Consider the following 22,804-nt stretch of genomic DNA (forward strand, 5'->3'; position numbering starts at 1 on the left):
ATCTTATTAATTCACACACCAGCAGCTAATCAGCCCAGCTTAACGGTACAATAGACACTAAGGACTATGAGTAGAAAGGCTTTAAAGCCCTAGCAGCCAACGATAGCACAGGACTGAGTCAGGAACCAATCTGCCCCTAAAATCCCCTTTAGCTGTGTACAGCCTCAGAGTGTGTGCTGGGGCTGCTGAAAAAATACATCTCAGGCTGCACAACTAAAGGCAAGCAGGGGCTGCTGCTATTTCTTTCTTCTCCTAGCGACATAGCTGTACAGAATAAACAATGTTTGATACTGCTATGATCGCTGGCCAGATAAGCTTTACGTAACATACCCACAGAATAACCAAAATAAATAAAAGGACAACCACAAAATATTGACAATTCACTGGCCACAATACTATATTGATGTGATTATTTAATTATTTTAACTACAAAAATTTATAAAACATTAAACAATAATATTATAATACCTTAGTCATCAGGACTCAATACTAGTGTTGGTCGAACAGCTGAGTGTTCGATTCGGCAGCTTTTCGATTGAATAGCACAATATTTTTTGGGTGGTCGAACACCGAACTCGATCACCATTATAGTCCATGTGGGGGGGGGGGGGGGGATTCGGGTTGTTTTCGGGACTTTGTAGAACTGCAAAAGCAATCAGGGGAGCGGAGCTATCAAAGAACACAGTGTTTTTGGATGGAGAATCTCTATCCAAGAACACATACCAAACAGCAGTTCATCTGCAGTCATAGCTATTTGGAAGCACTCACGTGCCTCCTCCAATCAGCTGTGACCACAAAGTTCCCATGGTCACTAGGCTGTACATACCAGGCTGTCAGCCTGGTGACCTTGGTAACTGAACTGTAGATAATCTCTCAACGGAGAAACTCCATTGAGAGTTTATCTGCAGTTCCACTGCGGGATAAGTACAGCACGGTGACCTGAACTGCTTATGAACTCTCAATAGAGAAACTCCATTGAGAGTTCATCTGCAATCACAGCTGACTAGAAGCACTCCTGTGCCACCTATCAGCTGTGACCGCAAGGTCCCATGCTCCCCGTGCTGTACTTATTAATGATAAGTACAGCCCAGTGACCGTGGGAACAGAACTCAGATGAACTCTCAATGGAGAAACTCCATTGAGAGTTCATCTGCAGTTCCACTGTGATCCCCGGGCAGTAGAGGTTATTTACCCTCTAGTACCCTGGGATTGCAGTGAATTCTCAGGGCTGCAATCATTCTTGCATCCCTGGGAATCCTCTTGTTTGCGATCCCCAGGCACCAGAGTTTCATTAACCTCTAGTGCTTGGGGATCGCGGTGGAACTGCAGATGAACTCTCAATGGAGTTTCTCCATTGAGAGTTCATCTGCAGTCACAGCTGATTGAAAGCACTCGCATGCCTCCTATCAGCTGTAAAAGTACAGCCCGGTGACCGTGGAAGCTGAACTCAAATAAACATTTAATGGAGAAACTCCATTGAGAGTTCATCTGGAGTTCGGCTTTTTTTAAAAAAAAAAACATATTTTGTAAACACGAATTTGCAAAGTCAAATTCCGCGTTTTTCGGGTCGGGTCTGCCCGAATTCGACCCGCCATTTTCGGGTCGAATATAGGAACAACCCGAATTCGAACACCAACACTACTCAATACATAACAAAAATAGAATATTTAACAGACATCCAATCAGTCCCCTTCAATTTCCCGAGAAGTAACAAAAAGCACTGCAACAAAAGTTAAGAGAAGGTGGGGAGTTTCTTTCTTTGGAGATCCTATGGCGCAAAAATATTCTTCTATTTAACCTCCAGCAAATTAAATAATGGCTGGGGTTGTGCAGTTTTTTCCAGGTGGCACAATAGCATAAACCAAATTTCATACTATTCTTTTACAAGCTGGAAAAATTCCATATAGGGGAATATTATATTGGGGCTGACGTGGATCCATAAAGGAAAGGTAGTTAAGACTGAGGTATGATGTGGGAAACAAGGAATTTAAAGAAAAATTTGAAAAAACATTATTCAGGGGGTTTACTAATGGCAAGGAGGGAGCATTGTTTCAATTATAGATAAAATGAATCTGTAACACAGCTATGATGTTTATAATTATACACTGTTTTGTGATTAAAATTAACTGACTGTGCCTAATTAGGAATTTTGTATTATGCACCATTCCCAAATATTTGAATATATTTATTATTTGTAGTTGGCAGGTTGCAGGCCTAGAGCTATTTTTCTTTTGAGCTGATATACTATATTGCTGTGAATAGGCTATACAGCATGTGTAATCCGATCTACGGCTTTTCAGGTCTTATCACAACAAATCCCTCTGCAAGTTCATTGAAACCTGTATGGATTTTTAAAAAGAAAAACTAAAGATTTTATACTTAGTTAAACTTAGTGAAATAAATAAAACATTGCATTAAAGAGTGCAGCTTACCGGCTGCTGAGATTTTAAAATGCTAAAGTAGAAGGAGCAATGTACCTTTTAGTTTCAATTTTGCAAAAAAACTGTTACCATCTAAACATGGAAAATCTAAAGTTTGGCACATAAAAAAATACATTACTTTTAATGAATTATGTTAGTGTTTATTGTATATCCTTTAGTTGTGCAAAAAGTGGTCACTTTCTGTGCTTAAAAACTTTTTTCAAGTTTTTCAACATCTGTATAATACAATTATTTCAAATTCTAAACATTAAGGAAACATTGATTCTCTTTGTCGTTGTGAATAATTTCAATAACTATCTCTGTTCAGTTACAGACCTGCACCACATCTCTATAATTTAACATCATTAATCAACAATGGGACTTTATAGGCACTCAGTAATCACTGCCAGTATGAGCTGTATATGTAATTTTTTGAAATTTACCAATGCATCCTATATTGGCTGTGATTACTATGCACCTACAAAGTCCCATTTTTGTTTATTGTTGTCATTGTGAAAAGAGTAGTTTTTTTTGTAGGCCAGTTAGGAGTTTACAGTTTTTGCAGTAGTCTGCTATATATAGAATGTGTCATGATGGATGCATTTTGGTATTGGAGGGCAGGGATCACTGATCCTTTTCCTATATAGGGAAGGCTTTTGGAGCAGATAGTGGAGGTTGGAACAAAGGCCCTTATAGCTACAGACTGATCAGCCCACACTTTGGCCCCCACAGGACTTACAACAAAGGGTGCTTTACATGAGGACCTTACTACTTACCTATTTGCATAGGTTTCTTCACTAATACAAAAACATAGTTAGGTTAATTGGCTTCTCCTAAAAATTGACCTTAGACTGTGTTGATGACATATGACTATGGTAGGGACATTAGATTGTGAGCTCCTTTGAGGGACAGCTAGTGACAATTATAAAAGATAATAAAAATAAAATATATTCTTTTTCCTAGTTGTTTATGGAAAAATAAAATTACTTTAAATATAGTGTTATAAATAAAATGGTTTCATGCATACAATTGTAATGTTACACTGTGTATTCAGTAACAGTTTATGTCATTTTCATTTATATGTTAAGTGTGTATATATTTTTAAGATACTATGTGGGATTAAAAAATAGTGTAGTAAAAAATATGCAGGGGCGCAGCAGGCATCACAGTGAAACATTTTAAATAATTTCACATGAACAGATGATATCTAAAATTTCAGTTTCCTCATTAACTCAGTGTTGCATGCACAAACTTTGTTCCATTGGAATTAAATGATAGTTAGGCCAAAAGTATTAATTTAATTGGCATCCAAATGAAAGCTAATTGGCTGAATAGTTCCAAACTAGCATGCATGTACAACTAATGCTTCTTCCTTCTGGGATTTAATACTTGAATGTTCTTAAGAATGGACTGGTAAACCCAGTGTAATCCCACAGAAGCCTGCATCTAAGTTAGAATAGATCTTCAATAAAACAAAGATGAGTACCTATCATAAGCAAAAGGAAAAAGTAGAGATAACATGATAGGCTCTTCTTATCCTTTTTATCCCCTGGCGATGCTTAGTTACTTTAATCTGTTGGCCGTGGTTCCCCTATTTCTGCCATGTTTCATAAATTTACATTGTTCAGGGCCAGATATGGTAAGGAGCAGATGCCCAGGTATTTTGTGACACAGGATGTAAACAAAGAGCAGAACTGAAGCCATTGTATCAAGGTAAATATGCATCTGTGGAGGGGCGGGTAGGTTAGTTTAGGTCATTGGGCAGAAAGGATCGGTACACTTTGTTTTAAAGTGCACTTATCAATAAAAGATAAATACCAACTAGTAAAGGGCAAGGAAGAAGCAACCATATCGTGTAAAGTATATCTAAAGCTGTCCGTGCCCCATTAGGGACATTTACCCTCATATCCTCATCTTAACATTCAACATAATGGGCCTGATTAATAAAGCAATCCAGGAGTCTCTCCAATAGAGAAGATAGACTGCTATGGTGTAACGTGTATGATCCAGCAAACCTGAAATAGATTTCACAAAATCATTTACTGTTATTTGACTAGATCCATTCCAAATTTGCTGCATTACCCAGGTTTACCCATGATAGTCTATCTTCTCTAGTTTTGGAGAGCTTTGATAAATCAGGCCCAAAGTTTAATCTTTTGGAATTGAGGAAGCCACACTCATAGGCATGTTGGACAGTATGTCCCCGCTATGTCTTGTAAAGATGTGATGCCACCAGCCAGGTGATATGCACACAGTGGCATCCAGTGGTACACAATTTGACTCTCTCTAAAGTGTTGGATATAAGCAGTGCTGCTAAAAATGATGTTGCCTGCTAACTTAGTCATCGTTTCTATTACAGGGTGCAACTTCTTGTTTTATTTTTTTTTTTTGGGGGGGGGGGTCACAGCATTGGCAAATGGTATCTATTAGGAATTCATTTTATTATAAATTAAATTTTATTCTAGAGTTTTCCAACATCATACTAAAAAGCTTTTGGGACATATAATTTGCAGTAAATCAGATCAGATGCCAGCCAGATCAGTTCAGGGATGATTTTTCAATAGTTGCTGTGGGTTACCACTCGTTATACAAGATCCTATTTCTTCTTGTATGACATAGTTAATAAGCCTGTCCCTGACTGCAGTTTATAAATCATATTTCGGTAAAGCATATCTCTTTTTACCAGATTTCAGGAAGCCGTGGACCATTGACATGAAAATATAGAGTGTGGGAGGTGTAGTGTTCTCTAAGGCACCATATTTTTCCTGCACTATATTTATAAGCTGCCTCCTGGATATTCTGTGCAGCTCATAATTTTGTCCTGTGCTGCATGTTTTATCCTTCCTCTGCTGGAGACCAAGGCAACCAATCAACTTGAGACTTGGCCCTGAAGCACACAAACAAGTTATGTTTCACAGTCCACTGATTACTGCTGCGTTTCGTGTCCTATAGTCTGCTAATACAATCCAAATATTTTATTTGACCCTTTGAGCAATTAGATTAGCTGTCTTTGAGGTGCCATATTTTCTTCTTTCTACTAAATCATGGAACTGAGCTTATTTTAATGCCCGGCACGTGACTGCCAAAAACTATAGCTTTTCAATACATATTCTAAGTTTTTGTAACATTTACGTACAAGCAATTTCTGATGTGCCACTCACAATTTTACCTGCCTGCTATTTCCATTTACACAACCATGTTGTATGGATTCCCTATTTATTGGCCATTCATATAAAATAAATGCATTCTAAAAATAATTGTGAAATCAGAAGAAAACTGAACAATCAACCTGTACCATGTGTCTTTAAATATGCGCCACTTACTGAATAATAACAAGCTGTTCATCAAATACGATTGTCACTTTGGATAATTGGAAGGACAGAGTAGTAATCATAGTTTATAAATGCTTAAAATCAGAAGTTGCAATCATAGAAGTATTTTCAAATAGCTATCTGAGCAGTTCAAAAAAATAACATTTAGAGGGAAATAAGTTGATCCTGCCTGACAACTTTACAAAGAAAGGCAATTCTAAGCCTTTATGCTGTAAGATCAGTCATTGTATGGTCAGCACAAGAGCTATAGTTATGAAATCTATTCAGATTACTGCATCTTTTATATACAAAGTGTAAGGGTTACAAGGAATTATCTTTCCTTTTTACGGCTGCAGAATGGAATGGCATTCTTTTTATGTGTAAATATTCGCTGAAATGTCACAGGTTATGAAGGCAGAAGACTGTACCGTATCTCCAGCTTTGAGATCTGGTAGCACACTGTGTAAATTACACTATTTGCATCAGCTTTGCACCAAAATTGTCTTTAGACACAGATCCTGGTACAGTTACGAGACGAAGATAGCAGGCATCTAGTAAATAGTCATTTCCCCATGCATAATGCATGTTACTAACCTGCACATTGCCATGGGTTTTATCTCATCATAAATACTGTACTTACATTTCATGTCTGTAACCTTGACAATATGGATAGCGTGTTTTGTTTTCTGTTTTTCATTTATGATTCCTGATGGGGTGCAAAAGACTCCTGCTAATGAAGAATATAAAAATCAAGACATTAAAAGGGTGCCATCCACTTTGTTTTGTCAACAGTGCTACGGTGCTCTGATTAAGTTGGTTTATGCAACAGTAGAACTTGCTTTGGGAACTTTGATCATTCTTATTCTCAGTACAATTAAAATAAAATGATTTTTTTTTTCGGCCACATAGTAAAATCCTCTGTAGACTAGGTTGATTTATATAGCATAGTAGGGCTGCTTCCCGGATATTTTACAGTAATCAGCGTGTAGTCAATGTTCTATGTATCTACATCATTTGCAGAATAATGAATCCAATCTTCAAAATCCTAACTGTAACATTTCTGTTCCTGCTAAAATGTATTCATATCAGAAGTTTTTCATTTAAGGCTGATTTGTTTTTGTATTTTCTCCTGCAAAGTTTCCAATGATATGCTGCTGTATGAAAGTTTTGATAACAGTCAGGGCTGGGACATATTTAGAAAGGTGAAGTTTTTTAATGGCATTCTATGATGTAAACTGTATTTCAATAATAAATCATCTTTGGTATAAAGATGAAAAATAGCATTTCATGATGTTTCACATATCCAGTTAAAGCGGTGAAATTGATTTACTAAAGATGGTGGGTGATTCACCAGGTCTTGGATTATGGTAAATCCCTTTTGACTCTTACAGTGTTAGATTCCTATGAGGTTCTCCATATTCGGACATATTAAAGGAAATCGGTGCTAAAAGACTTTTTGCTGTTGGTCTGAACAGGAAACTGGAAGCTATACAATACCCACCCATGTCATTGGCTGCAACCAACTCTGGTCCAACTCTGAATGAAGTGTGATAGGGAATGTATCTCTTCTCAGGGCCACAAGGATAACATATTGTTAGGAGATGCTCATCTGGCCAGAGATCCCACTCAGTTTTACACCCTGTTTATTCTCTTTGGCAGTATCTCTTGCAGCAGCAAGAAGAACAAGGAATTATGTGTCTGCCCTCTGCTTAGCAGCTCACAGCATCTCCTGCTTCCCTTTAGCCATGCAGCCTGAGATGTATCTTTCTCAGAATCCCCAGCACATGCTCTGAGGCTGTGCACAGCTGAAGGAGATTTTAGGAGCAGATTAGTTTCTTTCTTCATCCTGTCCTGCCATTGGCTGCTAGGACTTTATAGCCCTTCTGTTCACAGTGACCAGTTGTCTGTTGTAGCTTTAAGCTGGGCTGACCTGCTTCTGATGTGTGTATTTGATTTACTGTTGATGTTTCCTGACTGTGAGATTGTATGCTGCCTGGACTGACCTTTGCCTCTAACCCCAACTTTGTTTTGTCTGAACCCTTGGCTACTGTGTTTGACAGAGGGATTATCTGTGTATCACCTCTGGCTCTCCTGTACTGTGTTATCTGTGGGCTTCTGGTCCTTTGTGAGTCCTTTTCCAGACTCCATCCTTTGCACACTGAAGTCCTGGGGAGAAGGCTGAGTGGGAGCTTGCTGTAGGTGAAGAGTACTACAGCCCGCCGGCTGTATATGGCCCAATAGGGATGTTTCTCCAGTGCGCCCCCACCCCGCGGGGTCCTTCTCCTGACCCTGCTCGGGGTGGCACTGGCCAAAGCCGCGGAACACGTCCCCAGGATCCAAGCCTGCGATGGAAGAGTGGGCGGGCTGTGTCCCTGCACACAACCCGCCTACTCTGAGTGGGCGGGGCTATGCCATCATGAAGTCATGTTTATGACGGCCCGTCCCCTCTCTCAAATTTTCTTTGGATTGTGGCCCCTGAGTCAAAAAGTTTGCCCACCCCTGAACTACAGAGTTACTGTGATTGTATGCAAAGCTACAGAGAATCTTATGACTGCCCCGACACCTCCTGTCTTTTTCTGCGTCACAAAAGTTTTATAATAAAACAGCCTTGGCTTTTCAAATTATTGTTGATTTTTGATATATCAAATACATTACACCTTTAAACCCTTTTATTTTTTTTATAGGCACATGTTTTCTCTTAAAGAGAAACTAAACTGAAAAGTGCCCCCCCCCCCCAAAAAAAATACACACCTTCAATCCCGGAGGGCAGTCCGATCCATCCGGGGGTGTCCTACATCGGGACAGTGAAATTTCTGAGTTTAGGTATACTTTAAGACTGCACTAAATGTTTTAGAAATTGTATAAAGCTGTGCTTTCTTGCCTATAAACAACACTTTTGGTATTGAGCACATGAGTCAGTTTTTTATTCAGGGCCGCAGGAGAATTTTCTTCTATTGCCTGGTGTTACTGCTGTAGATCTTTCTACAAGGCCGTGATCCAGTCAAGCCTTTTACTTGTGCCTGTAATGAGATTACACATTTACCAGATATATATGTTTAGAGGAAGGAGGTGCAGAGTGTTTGATTAATTAAATTAAGACTGAAATACATCTCTGCTCATAGCAGCAATCCTCAGCTGGACACACAAGTAGAATGTAATTTACCAGTATGACTCAAGTTTTTCTAATAAACTTATCTCCTATCCTCCAAACATAGTAACCTTTATGTACTTTGGGATTTGGCGTGCTGATCCAATTATCGTTGAGTACTTTAACACTTAAATGTTAAATCCAAGATATAGAGCAGTATAAACACACATTTCACTTTCTAATAGCTGACCACACATTGCTTGAAGTATTGGTTAAATCTTTGCATTTTCACAACATATCCTAAAGGTAACATTTATTTTTTTTTGTGCTTTTCCTATCTAGAACTGTATCTGAGAGACAACTTTTTATTAGGACAACATTACCATAGGAGCTATTTCACTCCAGCTTGTACTAATTACATACCTAAATTACTTCTGCCATTGTTTGTTTTTCATATTACTTGAGTTCCTTGGGTAAAACTGTATTCTGTAATTACAATATTTGCATATATAGATAAAATATATACTGCACAGAAATAGCTTACTTGCTTCATGTTATTTTAGTGTCTGCAAAGTATTGATATTGAGATATTGAGCTTGGTGGGTGTTTTGGCATCACATTCTGCAGTACTGTAAGTATGTGTGTATATACAGGACTGAAAGGAATTCTACCTGGGACAGATGTCAAAAAGAAATTCCCCTACCCTATCCAAAATGAAAAGTTTTTGTTTTGATATACTTTGTTTTGGATATACTTTCCAGGAACATCAAGAGTGAAACTCCAAAAAACATCTAAACTCTATAAAACTAACCTCCTCCCCTCCTACCAACCACTGCACATTGTTTTATTTAGTAGGTAGGAGGGCTACTTTTACACTCCAGCTCTCTTCCTATGTTCTACCAGGAGGCAGACAATGTTAATTGAGCAGATGTACAGCTAGGAAAATATATTACACCACCAAAAGAACTTTGTTCTATGACATTTATTCTGAAAATATTTCCTATTACATGGCAATTCTATTTCAGTCCTTTGAACCTACTACAATAATCCTTTACATCTGCCATTTTTTTCCAGGAGCAGTAGCTGTGAAGTTCTCTTCTCAATCAATTGATTGTTCCTATTTTCTGCTATAAATTTAGTTTCACTGTGTTTTAAATTTTCCTGTATACCAGGAGAAATGAAGCCAATTTTCACAAGTTTGTTGAGCTCATTATTACTAGTTTGTTATCCAGGCTATTCTGTTATCAAAATCAAATTATTTCCCTTGTTTGTAAAATAAATACCATTGCCATGAGCTCAGTCTGCTTTTATAATACAATCAGATTCACTCTTTTAATTGCTTCTTTCTTATTTTTGTCTGTGCTCGTACAGGTAAGTACTTGTTTATATGTGCTTGTATTACAATTCTGTTCTAAATCATTTATAATTAGATAGACTTGCTAGATATTGAACTAACAACATCTAACATGTTAACAGGCATTAATGAGTTTAAATAGGATTCACAGTCCAATAGGCAACAAAGCTGGGCTGTGCCATCTAGTTTAGTCCTAGCCCATCAGACACCCCCAGCTTTTTAGTAAGACACCCATCTTTTTCCTAGCACCACAAGTCAGCATAACAAAGGACCCTTGTAATGATAACTGTTAACTATTTCATAGTTCTCCCCAGAGGTTTTTAGCCGGTTGCTCCGCCCGGCTTATTTGAATACCCCGCCCAGCTCTCGGCAGCTCTCATCCTCGGATGCACGGATCTCAGGCTGCTGTGTGTCATCCGTTCAGAGGATTGCTGCTGCTATGTTGTAATGATGCCATGGTGATGAAAGGTGATCGCCACATGTGTCTCCCACTTCCACCTATATTTTTGTTTCCCTGCACCTCTTAATTCTGGAGAAATTGGGGTTTGAGGTAAGATGCAGGCAGATATATGTAACAGAGCAACAAACTTTGCTAGGTAGAGATTTATGTTCTCATAGTGCCATAGTAATAACATTTTAAATGTTTAGCCACAAGTGTCCCCCACTTGCACCTACAGTTTGTTTCCTATGCCTCTACGTGTACCTAAAAATATCAAGTTATTACAACCAACGTTTTAGGAGATCTGAAGGTATGAACACAGCGAGTTGTTGGCCTACAGAATATGACAAGCAGCTTTTACACTCACATAGCTATCACACTGCGCTGCCGATGACATTACACACTGCGGATAAACGTCACAGACAGTGTTTTTATATAGAATATGGGCAGTGATGAGAGGGGGTCACTGGCTGTCTCGTCCCTATCTGATATCACATGCATGATGCTAATAAAGCATCGCCACATTTTTACCATTTTATTAAAGAGTGACTTTCTCTGGTATGTAATGGAAAAATGTGCGTTTTTTGTTTTTATAGTTTTGTGGAGAGGACCTCTCCCCTTCAGTCTTCACTGCCATTTCGGTAAAGACCGAAGGGGAAATCCGCAGCCTCCTGGGATATTTGTGTTGCATATCCCAAAAGGCTCTGCACTGCTCCTTGTGTGCATGAACCTTCAGAGGATTTCTTATAATGTAAAAAAAAAAAAAAAGTGTTCAATCCAATGCATGCGCAGTGCAAGCAGCCCTGGATGTACAAGTGAGCATCAGAGAAAAGGTGGAAGCTGAGCCAGCGTGGGCCTGCTGGGCTAGTTTTGTAAAAGAATCAAGTGAAAGAAAAACGTTTTCACAAAAGTTCACTATACCTAAATATAGACACAGGAGCACATCTGAAGTTAGGCTGAATTCACACCGGCAGTAAGGTTACATTTGTCCATTCCTCATCCCAGGAACCACTGCTGCTTAAAAAACTTCTAGCTCTGAAAAAGCCCAGCACTTACCGCCTGGTACCAGTCCTAGGTGCCTAGAATTTACCGCCTGTTACCAATCCTAGGTGCCTAGGTTACCAATCCTAGGTGCCCGGCACTTATGGCCTGTTACCAATCCTAGGTGCCCAGCACTTATGGCAGGCATTACAAAGTTGTAACAAATAATTGGGACAAGGTAGAACACTGAAACAATAAGAGGTTACTGGATACCCATGGCATAAACAACTGGGTGCACTAAATTTGCGGTGTTTTGCCACACCCCCTTTTTTACCACCCGGCTACAGCTTCCTACCACCTGGCTGAAAAAAATTTCTGGGGAGAACACTGTATTTGTATATTTGCAAAGAGAACTGAAGTAGGAGGACAGGAAGTGCATTCCTGGGTATTTTAGGCAACGATTAGTTAAAGATCATAATATTAGGAGGTACAAGATAGCAGAAAAAAGAATTGATACTTTAGCCAGGCTTTAAGGATGATACAGGGCTGTATTTATAAAACAGGGAATTATACATTCCCTCAAACATTCCCTGGTGGAAATCAAATTCTGCCATTGAAACACAATGTTCATTGAGTATACTGGAAATAATTACATTTCCCACTGATCATGTTGTATATGCATTGCAATCCTCAGTTATGTTTGTTCAATTATAGGATTTTTACATAAATACAAGGCTACTGTTTGCTTCATTTCCTTGTCTAACCTCTATCTAAGCCTAAGCCAAGCACCATTCTTTAATGCAGCTCTATTTAGAATGATTGGTGAGTACAGCTCCAATTGTACTTCCAGACCCCTAATAAAATTAGCATCATCAATGATGGACACCAGAGCCAATGTTGTATTTCTACCCACATATACACTTGTAAAAGTAAAATGTAAAAGGATCTCGAAGGTATAGCTGCAGTTCATTTTCATTCATGTTATTGTGTGACCATTCTGGAATCCTTTGGTAAATTAGAAAAAAACACAAAAACAGTCATTCTTTTTATTTCTTCTGTAATATGCCTTTTAAAAAGATAGCAATGACTTCATTGGCAGAAGATGGATATGCATTGAGTTTTTCAAGGATGTAGTTGTGCCAGTTACTGCCATACTGTGCACATACCTGAAAGTTAGGTATATTTGTGAATATTCATATCTCATTTGTCAGTATGTTTCTGGTCAAAAAAAAGTTGCAAAAGAGAGCTAACTTAAATCAAGGGACTGCCACCCAAACTTTTGTTGGAAGTACTTTAAATATAACAGTACAATACACTTATTAAAAAGGTTATTTGTGGTTGTAGTGCTAAATTGCCAAGCTGTGAATATGACAATGATCATTAATTTGCATGCACCTGCTTTTCAACTGTGGTTACAACAGTATAACTTTTAGTACTGTAATGAGGCCAGCTGTAGTGTGAATAATGACAAGAGGTTAATATCATCCTTACTTACAAATGCAGCCTGGGAAATCAATATTTTTTCAGAAAAAAATAGCCTTATGTATTTTAAAAGTAGCTTTGTCTGTGCTACATAAGTAGCTGAGCGTGCATATTATACTCCAAATATGCCTAATCGAATGTGTAGCTAATGGCATACTTTAGCAATTAGAAATTACAGCTGCAAAGGGGTTTTGACAGTGTAAAACCAGCATTCTTTTTAGGTACATAGTCTTGAGTTTGGAAAAACATTTATAACAAATAAAAATAAATAGTGTATATTAGGGTTGTGCATGTGTGTTTTTGTCATCTAGTTTTGCCATTGTGAATGAGAAATTAAAGTGAATGACGAATGAAAATGAGCATTTGGTTCCTATTCCATATTTTGATTACTGTTATTCATAATAAAATTCATACACACTCCCTATATGTACTGTGGTCAGTCTATCTGTCTTTTAGTGGGATTAGACCTGTCTCATAGAAATGGTCCCCGCCTGTTACCGTTCACTTGACTGGGAGAGTCTGGGATTGCAGTATGAGTATGCGGCAGAATGCTGCAGCTCACTGCAGGTTTGAAATGGTCCTTAGTAAATAAAGCAGTAAAGCACAATGTGGTACTATAGGTTTCAAAAACTATGTAGAAAATAAGCAAACATGACAATATTTTTAAAGTGTTATCATTATCACTAAAAGATACCATGTTTTGTAACATTAGAATAACATTATTATGGATTTAATAAAAACTGTGAGAAGACCTGAGTATTTTTTTTATGTTGTTTGATGGTACGTGCATGTTAATAAATCTATGTTTTGGTAAGTGAGCCTTTGTCTATTCTAAAACTGTCTATAAGTTTAAACGGGTAAACAAATGGACATTGTAGGGCACAGACATTCATTCTTACTTATTTTTGTCTTCTGATTTGCTATTGTGCACATGGACATACTACACTTGATTCACTAAGCTATAACAACCAAGTTAATTTTTTCAGCATAATAAAATACCAATATTGTGGCTAAAATAATGATCTTTATTTTCTCATTCTTAATTGCCAGCTAAAAATCCATGAGACATTAGTACGTCAATCTGTATTTAACTTTAGGGATGTATTTTTTTAAATTTTTCAATTGACAGTTTGTCTGGGATTCATCCCTAATATTTACACCCATATTTTGCACAACATCTGTTCTTTAATAGAAGAGTGCTTTCCTGTACCGTCTTCCCTATTTATACCTCAGGAAATGTACATTTGCTGTATTGGCTGTTGAATAATTGTCAGTTTATTAAAAGATTTAAAAGTGAAAATTAATTTTAGAACTATATGTATTCTAGAACTATTCAAGATTGTTGAGATTTCATTTTTTGGAGCGTTCCATGATACTTTATTATTTTAAGAGACCTAAGATTAGCTATGTTGGTGCCTAAGACTTTTTGATGTAAAGGCTTCCACGTCTATTTTGTTTACGCATATGTACATGTAATTTACTCAAGCCTTGAAAAAAAACAATAGCAGCTTCAAAAGAACACAGAATTTGCCAGCAAGTCAAAAATTCTTGGCAGTGTTTCCAGTGGAGTTGGAGGTCTGCCATAAACACAGAATACTTTTTCCCATTTATTACCAGCAATCCTATATATTGGATCTACAATTTACTTTACTTTAAAGATTTTAACTAACAATATTGGTATGAAATAAATGGTATATAGCAATAATTATTGTTTTTGAAGATTTAGTGTCAGAGAAACTTCAGTTATAATACCAAACCTATTGTTAGTGCATCTTACACATATGCTATGCAGTCTATGGGCATGTGGGTTTGGAGTGGTATTCCTACCATGTACATGCAGTATGTAACTTTAGTGAAAGGTGAGGCCCCGAAATCTTTCAACAGTTTTTTCCACTTACTGTTTATTTAGAATTTAGGACTTTTTTGCGTTTTTGAGTACCAAGAGTGGTTTCTCTAGTGTGCAGAATGCTTTCTTAGGTGATTTGAGTATTCGTACCTGTATTCACAGTAAAATAAAAGTAAACTTTGAAAATGTACTTCTGGATGTAGCTTGGGGTTTTGTAGCTTGAATTATTGGTGTGAGAGAAGAGTTGAGGTCCTGAAAAACTGGAAGTCAAGACTAGCAAAATGATGAATATAGGAACTGTCTATAAATAAATACTGATGAGTCGTTGTTACAGATTTAGAATATATTGGGTTCCCTTATAAAGTTGATCATGGATTAAGCTCACTAGCAAACCAAACATGTTCAATTGTGCATTGTTTGGTAATTTAAACCCAGTATTAAAGAACAGTAGAAGGATCAAAAAGGACCTGTAAACATTTATACATATGAACAAACCAATTCTAATTAAACATTCAAAGGAATAATACTAAAAGATTGTGCATAATATTAGAACAAATACTCCAAGGCTGACAGAAGCCCACAGCATTTTACATATTGCCTTTTTAATTCCTTTTAGTGCTAAATGGTTTTATTTTGAACAACAGGTACTCTTACAACTGGAACTCTCACTATAAATTGCATTACAGGATGTTAGGTTGGCATATTGTGCAAAGTAAAATAGCTGCATTCAGTAATCCTGTACAAATTTTATTATGTGATAAAATGTTTGCTTTCACTTGTCTTCTACCTCAGGGATTTTTTACGAGGAGCGAATTCCCAGATATAAAATATGAAACTCGATTTGTTCATGCAAATATTAAACAGCTGTTTTTATTTAAAGTTTGTAAAAAATGCAACAACCAACATAAGTGCAGTCACAGCCACAGGCTGGATTGTTATTAAGACTTCAGGTTTTGCATATGCACTAATGGCCTTGTCATTCAAATTAAAAAATGGCTAATAGACAAAGGGATACATTAAAAAAAAAAATTATTTTCCTTGAGTGTTATTTTTTGATAATTACTGAATGTAACTCACTTAGTTGTGCTTCAAAGAATGGAAAATGCATTATATAGTACAGACAAAGTATATCTAAAGCTTAAATTTATATTTGTAGTTTAATAGTGAGTAGATATTAGGTTAAACCCCAGTTAGGATTTTTTGTGGTGTGTTTTATTTGGGAGATTTTCTTATGCTCCCTGTCCTAATACAAAACATGAAGGGCAATATGCCTACACATATATCTCTAGAGCAAGTGTCCCATCGACAGATTTCCCATCCATATTTTATGTATTGACCACTAGTGTTGGTCGAATTTCTCACGATTTGACAGCTATTCGATCGAATAGTGAGATATTGTTCGGGTGACCGAATGCCGAATTTGAACACCATTGAAGTCAAAGGTGGGAGAATTTGGGTTATTTTTAGGGACTTTTAAGGTCTGCAAGAGCAATCAGATTGGTCTTGCAGCCCTTTACTAGTTGTATGTGTTCTTGTATAGAGTTTCTCTATCCAAGAACACATGGAGGCCTGTGTTCTTGAATAGAGAAACTCTATCCAGGAAAACATACTACAGGGCGTAAACAGCGATCCTGATTGCTGTTGCCGCACTGTACTAGTAGTATGTGTTCTTGGATAGAATTTCTCTATCCAAGAACACAGGGCACTAGATGTGATGAATGGGTTAATTAACCCGTAGTGCCCCGGGATCGCATGCTCTTCTTAATGATATTACATTTTTCTTGCAGTGGATAAAAGAAAAATGTAACAAATGTATCATAATAATTCTGTTCTGAAAAGTGTGTTACAGAGTAAGAGATAGCATGTCATTGTAGATTACCTGTAAAAAAAATAGTTAAATAAACACAAACAAAAATTAAACAATAATTTTTATTTTTTAACACATTTTTTATCCAAATTTTTACGTTTTTTTTATCCGAATCTCGTTTTTTTTGGGGCGTGTCTACCCAAATTCGAACAGCCATTTTCGGGTCAAATATAAGGACAGCCCAAATTCAAACACCAACACTACTGACCACCCAAATTTTGGATTTTCCTTCTTTTCAGTTATGTGGTTATAGGCAGCAGGACAAATATATTGTAAATGCTGATTCTCTTCAGACACCTATAAAATCATGGCAGGACCTCTTCCTTACTATATTGAATATATAGCTTTATATATACTGTAAGGTGGGATTCTAATTATGATGAAGTCATATTGGCAGCTTTTGGCAGTTAAAATAAAACAGAAGTATTATAATACAGTAGGGTAAAATTTCTTTCAGGTGGGAATAACCTAATTATTTGTAACATGTTTTAACACGACCTACAGAATTTGGGAACTTTTTCAGACTGCTTATTACAGATACCCTGTGGGACATAAGATATGGTCATTAGAAGATGTTCTTAGGTTGATGTCTTGCGCATGGGTCATTAACTTTTAGATTGACAGGATAGTAGCTTGTAAAATCCTGCTGGTACTGGGTGTCTGTCAAAGCTCATTGATTCCTGCGTAAAATACATTCCTGCCCTGCTCGACTTCACCCCTGAGGCTGATATATTATTATAAACCAATACTCCATATATTGCCGATCTAATATCATTGCACCTACCCCCGAAGGCATAGGTGAGGAGAAGAAAAGGAGTTTTGGAGTTTGGAGGCAAGGAGCAATCCCTAAATAGGGAACAAACACAAGTAGCTCCATGATTTACATACAGAAATCCCATGATGCCTGGACAATCTTTAACACAAAAAAAGAAAATTTACAGCATTATGTTTGTGGTTTCATTATCGATTTCTAAAGAAGCAACACAATTAGTAATTATTTAAGCCTAAAATTCTGTAATTCTATTACATTCTTGTAATGGTCTTAATTTACCAATGAACCCAAAATAAACACCCAGGAGACATTGATGTGTTTTCTGGGTTCATAGTTTATTAATGTTTACTGCCTATTTAAATCTGTAAAATTGTTTGTATAATGTTTTGGGTGGCCTTAAAAATCACAATATTCTTTAGGTACCACTTAAATCCACAAATATTTATGACAGTGTATTGTGACTTACAGTGGGAAAGCAACAACATTAGAATATTTTGAAGGTCCTTTCATTACCCTCTTGTCTATCCTCCTGATGGTGCCCAATATCCAACTGGCCTTACTACCATACATTTTACAATTTGGAACTACACATTTTTCTTAAATTATGTCATATCAGTGTGGATGTATTTTATGTACTGTAAAGCATCATATGTGTTAAATTAACCTTGCAATAGTACAGTTATGTACAGTTTCTGTGCTTTTCCTGTTTCCTACTGATGCAAGCAAACCGTTACTCTTAATGAAAACCATGTGAAAAATGTGAATGTTAAGGCAGCTGCGCTATCTTATTATGTAATTATCAGATATCTCATAAGCCTTCAGGGTGTAATAAGAGGTTGATGCAAAGCTAGTTTGACCCCTGGCAAACTGGAATCTAATGAGAAAAGTACAGCCAGATTAAGAGTTTTATGGAGATTAAATAGCATCCACAATTAGAACCATATTTTGAGGCAGGTGTCTGTATTTATCTCGCACTTATTTTGACAAAATTACTCAGGCACCCTAAAGCAGAATTAAATTGCCAGTACAAAAAGGATTTTGGGCCCTCCAGAGCTTTTTGCTTTAGTGTGCAAGTACACGCAGAACATTTACAGCAAACGTACCTTGCGAAGTGAGCCACTCCAAGGCTAAAAATGGCAGCACTCCAATCCTGGTACTTTTACTTTTTCCCAGTCTTCTTTGGAGTTTGGAGCCTTTTACCACTTGCTTAATTGGACCCAGAAGATACAACCCCTGACATGTGCACTAAGCTGAGAATGCTACACATACTGTAACTTGTGCAAAGACCCAGCAGATCCTTCAATTGCAGGTTGTCTGCATTAAACAACAGGACGGGGTGGATGCAAGACCATTCACCCTGTACATGGAGATAAGGCTGCAGTAACTAGTCTTTATTATAAAAATTTCCTGCTCACTGGCAAAGTTTTATGCAGGAAAACTGCACAGAAAAAATATACAAAACACATTTTCCAGTATACCAATAGCTGTTATATTTGGAGAATATTTGCCATTATTTCCCTCACTTAGCTACTCAGGCAAGATTCATGTAAAGTATTTGATAAAATGTACTTTATATGTGTTTAACTTTTTTTTACTTTAGATTGAGTATTTGATTGTTATGATAATATTATAATTTTAATTACCTAAAACATTTTTTTTGCTATCTGTTTTTCTTTCTATGAACAAATGTTCAATAACTAAAGCAATGAGGGCCTGTTATGGCACAGGAACAGAATAATAGAAAAAAAGATTCTGTAACCCCCAGGAGCCATTTAAAGCCCATTGCATGTTAAAAATAAATCACTAATCCCCACCTTCATTTTGCCTTCCTCACAGATTCCAATTTGGCCAAAATAGCAAAATTTCACAGAAATCACCCAATTTCACCTAATATCAAATTTTACTCATCCCTAATAACCTTACTCTACATAAATTATAATAAATTCTTGGAAAAAAAAGTTTTAGAGGAAAATAGAGCGTGTAATATGTAATGATATACCATCTTAGCTTTAAAATGAGCCAAGTCTCTTGGCTGAACAGCTAGAATCAGGAAACATGGATCATAATAATCTCTTCAAAATCACCAAGAAGGTTTTTTGTTCTCATACTACCGTGTGGCAGCCAAGAGATGTTGATAAATGGTTGCATTTGCTGCTGGATGTATATTTCTCTCAGCTGTTGGCCACAACACAATATTCAGCAATAATCCACAGTCACAAGACAAATCACAAAGGCAGCTTTAATTAGTGCTAACTATGTAGAATGCACATTTCATATCCGATTAAAATAACATTTGTCATACTGGGATTGTAATTGCACCCTTGACTTGCAGTGAGGACGTTAGTTTTGTTGTTTGTTTTGAGATAAAAGAACCACTTATTTGAAATTATAACTTAACCTGGTATAATTACAAGAAGGAATACTAAATATAATTTCATACATGTGTGATATGATTGATGCTGACTTGGCACCAGTCATAAGAATTTGCTGTAAAGATATTTATTTCCCAAATACATAAATATTCCTATGTTAATTAGTCAACTAAAAAAAACTTATAAACAGTTATTTTTTTAATGTTTATACTATAAACTAAGGATGTTTTCTTTTGCCGTACTTTGTATTGCATAATTAGAAGTTACTATGAAGCACACATTTAAGGGTAGCGAATATGTGAATATGTTCCAACCATAGTTTGCCTGCACTTGTTACCTTCAGGAATAAGGGGAGTGCTTTTTGCAAACATTAGCAGACATTTTTACTAAACTTACTAATTGAGCTGCTTGGACAAACATTATTTATTATGTTTTTTGGAATGTTTTTTTAATTTAGATAATTTAGTGTTTTTAAAGTGGTATTTACCCTAATTTCGATTATCTGATTTAGATTTCTGTTGTCATTTTTCTTTTGGAATTCTTGTTCTTGTGTGTATTTGATTAGCTGGGTTGCAGTTATGACCCGTAGACCCTGGTTTTGCATCTGGGCCAGGAACAAATCTAGAGTTTGTATGTATTCCAGTGGTTTTCTTCCCACATCCAAAAACATACAAGTAGATTTATTGGATTTTCCTTTAGACTATGATGGGGACATCTGACTGTGAGATCCTCTGAGTAAGTAAGTATGTGTTAGATGGTCCATAATATGTCTGGCAAGAACACTTCACAGTTTATTTGGATTGCAGTTGGCATGCCTTGGCACCAGTCATACATACAATTAATCTCCTTGCGCTGTTATATATAAACTACCAGCACCAGAACCTTTGATATACCAATGCACAATCAATGTACAATCAGTTCCATTAATGAATCCATTAAAAAACCTGAAATTAATAATTTACTGAAGTTGAGGCTGTTAATTTAGCAAAAGTGAATTATAACTTTTTAGTTTACTTGAATGTGTAAATTTATTTGAATGCAAGAAATACCCAATCATAAAATCTCATAAAATCATAACATTTTGAAAACAAAACATGATTCTTGCATGTCTGTGATTGGATGTTTTAGGAGCTTACCTTTTTTTACCAAGCAAAGTGAAAATCCCCTTGCTAGGTGATAGTTCACTTTAAGTGAACACTTTGCCCCTGATTCATCAAACAAAATCGGATTATCGGTCGCGCATTCGTATTAGCGATCCGGAATCGCGCGCGCGATCGCGCTATTCAACAACCGGAAAAGCTCGCGCACGGAGCCGCGCTTATCCGACAGCTTTTTACTGTTGCGCATGGCAGGAATCCGGCCGGCAGATTCAGGATGCGAGTGGACGCGCGCACTCGAGTCCCGGACCGCGGTAATCCGCGATCGCGGGTCGCGCGTATTATCGCGCTTCCCGCGATCGCGGATTTCAATGATGAATCAGGGGCTTTATATTCTTTTAGCAAGCCAAGCCCACTGTTTTAATAATAAGCACCAGTCATATATCCAGACACTATCCATACATCATTATAATTTGTTATATATATATTTCTTAAGACAAGCCAGTTTGCTAGCAGCTTTTGAAAATGTAAAATTGCATTCAGTGAATAGCCCAATACGTTTTGTTAGATGAGCTCCTAGACTTATTGCATGATTGTGTTTTAGGTCAGACAATAAAATTGTAAAAGGCTGCCCTTAAAATCCATTGCTTAACCATACAAAAAAAGTATTTTGTTTTAGTGAGCACTTGTCATTACAAATGGAACCATACTTCTCCAGGCTATTGTTTTACAGGGCATAAGCAATCTCTTTGTGAGGTTGCGATTTTAACAGAAGCCTGGGCTTTACGAAACTCTCTATTTATCTGTCATGCCCTCAAGTATTTCTAGAAATAAACATAGGTTTATGAAGAATATCTAAAAGAAAATAGAAAAAGAACCTACTAATGGATCCAAGTATACTAATACTGCATACTTCTAACAAATACTTTTTGTAGATCTTTGTATTTGTAACAGTTAATTTTTGAATTTTCTTTCCTTACTTATACTCTTCTATTTCAAATGCAACAAATAAACAAGAACATTTTTTTTAATTAATAGACCCAGGTGTATAACTGATATTTGTTTTTGTCTGCTTAGAGTCCAAGTTAAATTACCATGTCTACATTTTATTTTAATCTCAACCATTTGAAAAAATTAACATTTTTATTACATGGAATGTACAAACACTTTAATAGTGCAGTGATAGTAGTAGGCGGATAGTTTGGAGATGAGTTAAATTGGGGCCAGGCAGCAAGGGGCAGGCAGTAGTAGGTGCATGGTGGTTGAGTGAGCTTCCCGCCTGCCTATCATGTTGTTGGTAGGGTATGAAGGGTATTTGTGGTCCGGGGAAAGCACATCAGAGCTACCACAGTCATGGGTTTAATGAAGAAGGAAGGCTCCAGTTTGTAGGTTTAATGATTTACTGCTTGAGACAGTGAGTGTCATAAACAGTCATATATTTAAAGGAGTCCTATAATTAATCAAATGGATATGGCAATATTTTGACCTTGCACATTTCCTCCTATGAATACAGATGTCTTGGAGGTTGAGTTTCACTTTTTTTATGCCAAAGGTGGAATTGTCATAAAAAGAAAAATTTGTAAAAAGTATTTTTCAACTATGTTAACTAGCCTATTTTATGTTCGTATAATAATGCATGTTTACTTTTACCAAGGGAAAGTTTTTACTTGTACAACTGGGAAACACTGTTTTGTGAAAACTAAGGCTGGAAAATACATTTTGATAAGGAGAAGTTTTATGACTGTCTGAATTCTAGTTTATTAGAGTGCTTGGAA

At 36.8% G+C, this 22,804-nt stretch overlaps 1 protein-coding gene across 1 annotated transcript in view; it reads left to right on the forward strand.

The window, feature by feature from the left end:
• MYO18B (myosin XVIIIB) overlaps positions 1–22,804 on the forward strand; it is a 262,438-nt gene that overhangs the window by 209,583 nt on the left and 30,051 nt on the right. The window lies entirely within an intron of this gene.

Source organism: Pyxicephalus adspersus, chromosome 6 (genome assembly GCF_032062135.1).
Source record: "Pyxicephalus adspersus chromosome 6, UCB_Pads_2.0, whole genome shotgun sequence".
Classification (NCBI taxonomy): domain Eukaryota; kingdom Metazoa; phylum Chordata; class Amphibia; order Anura; family Pyxicephalidae; genus Pyxicephalus; species Pyxicephalus adspersus.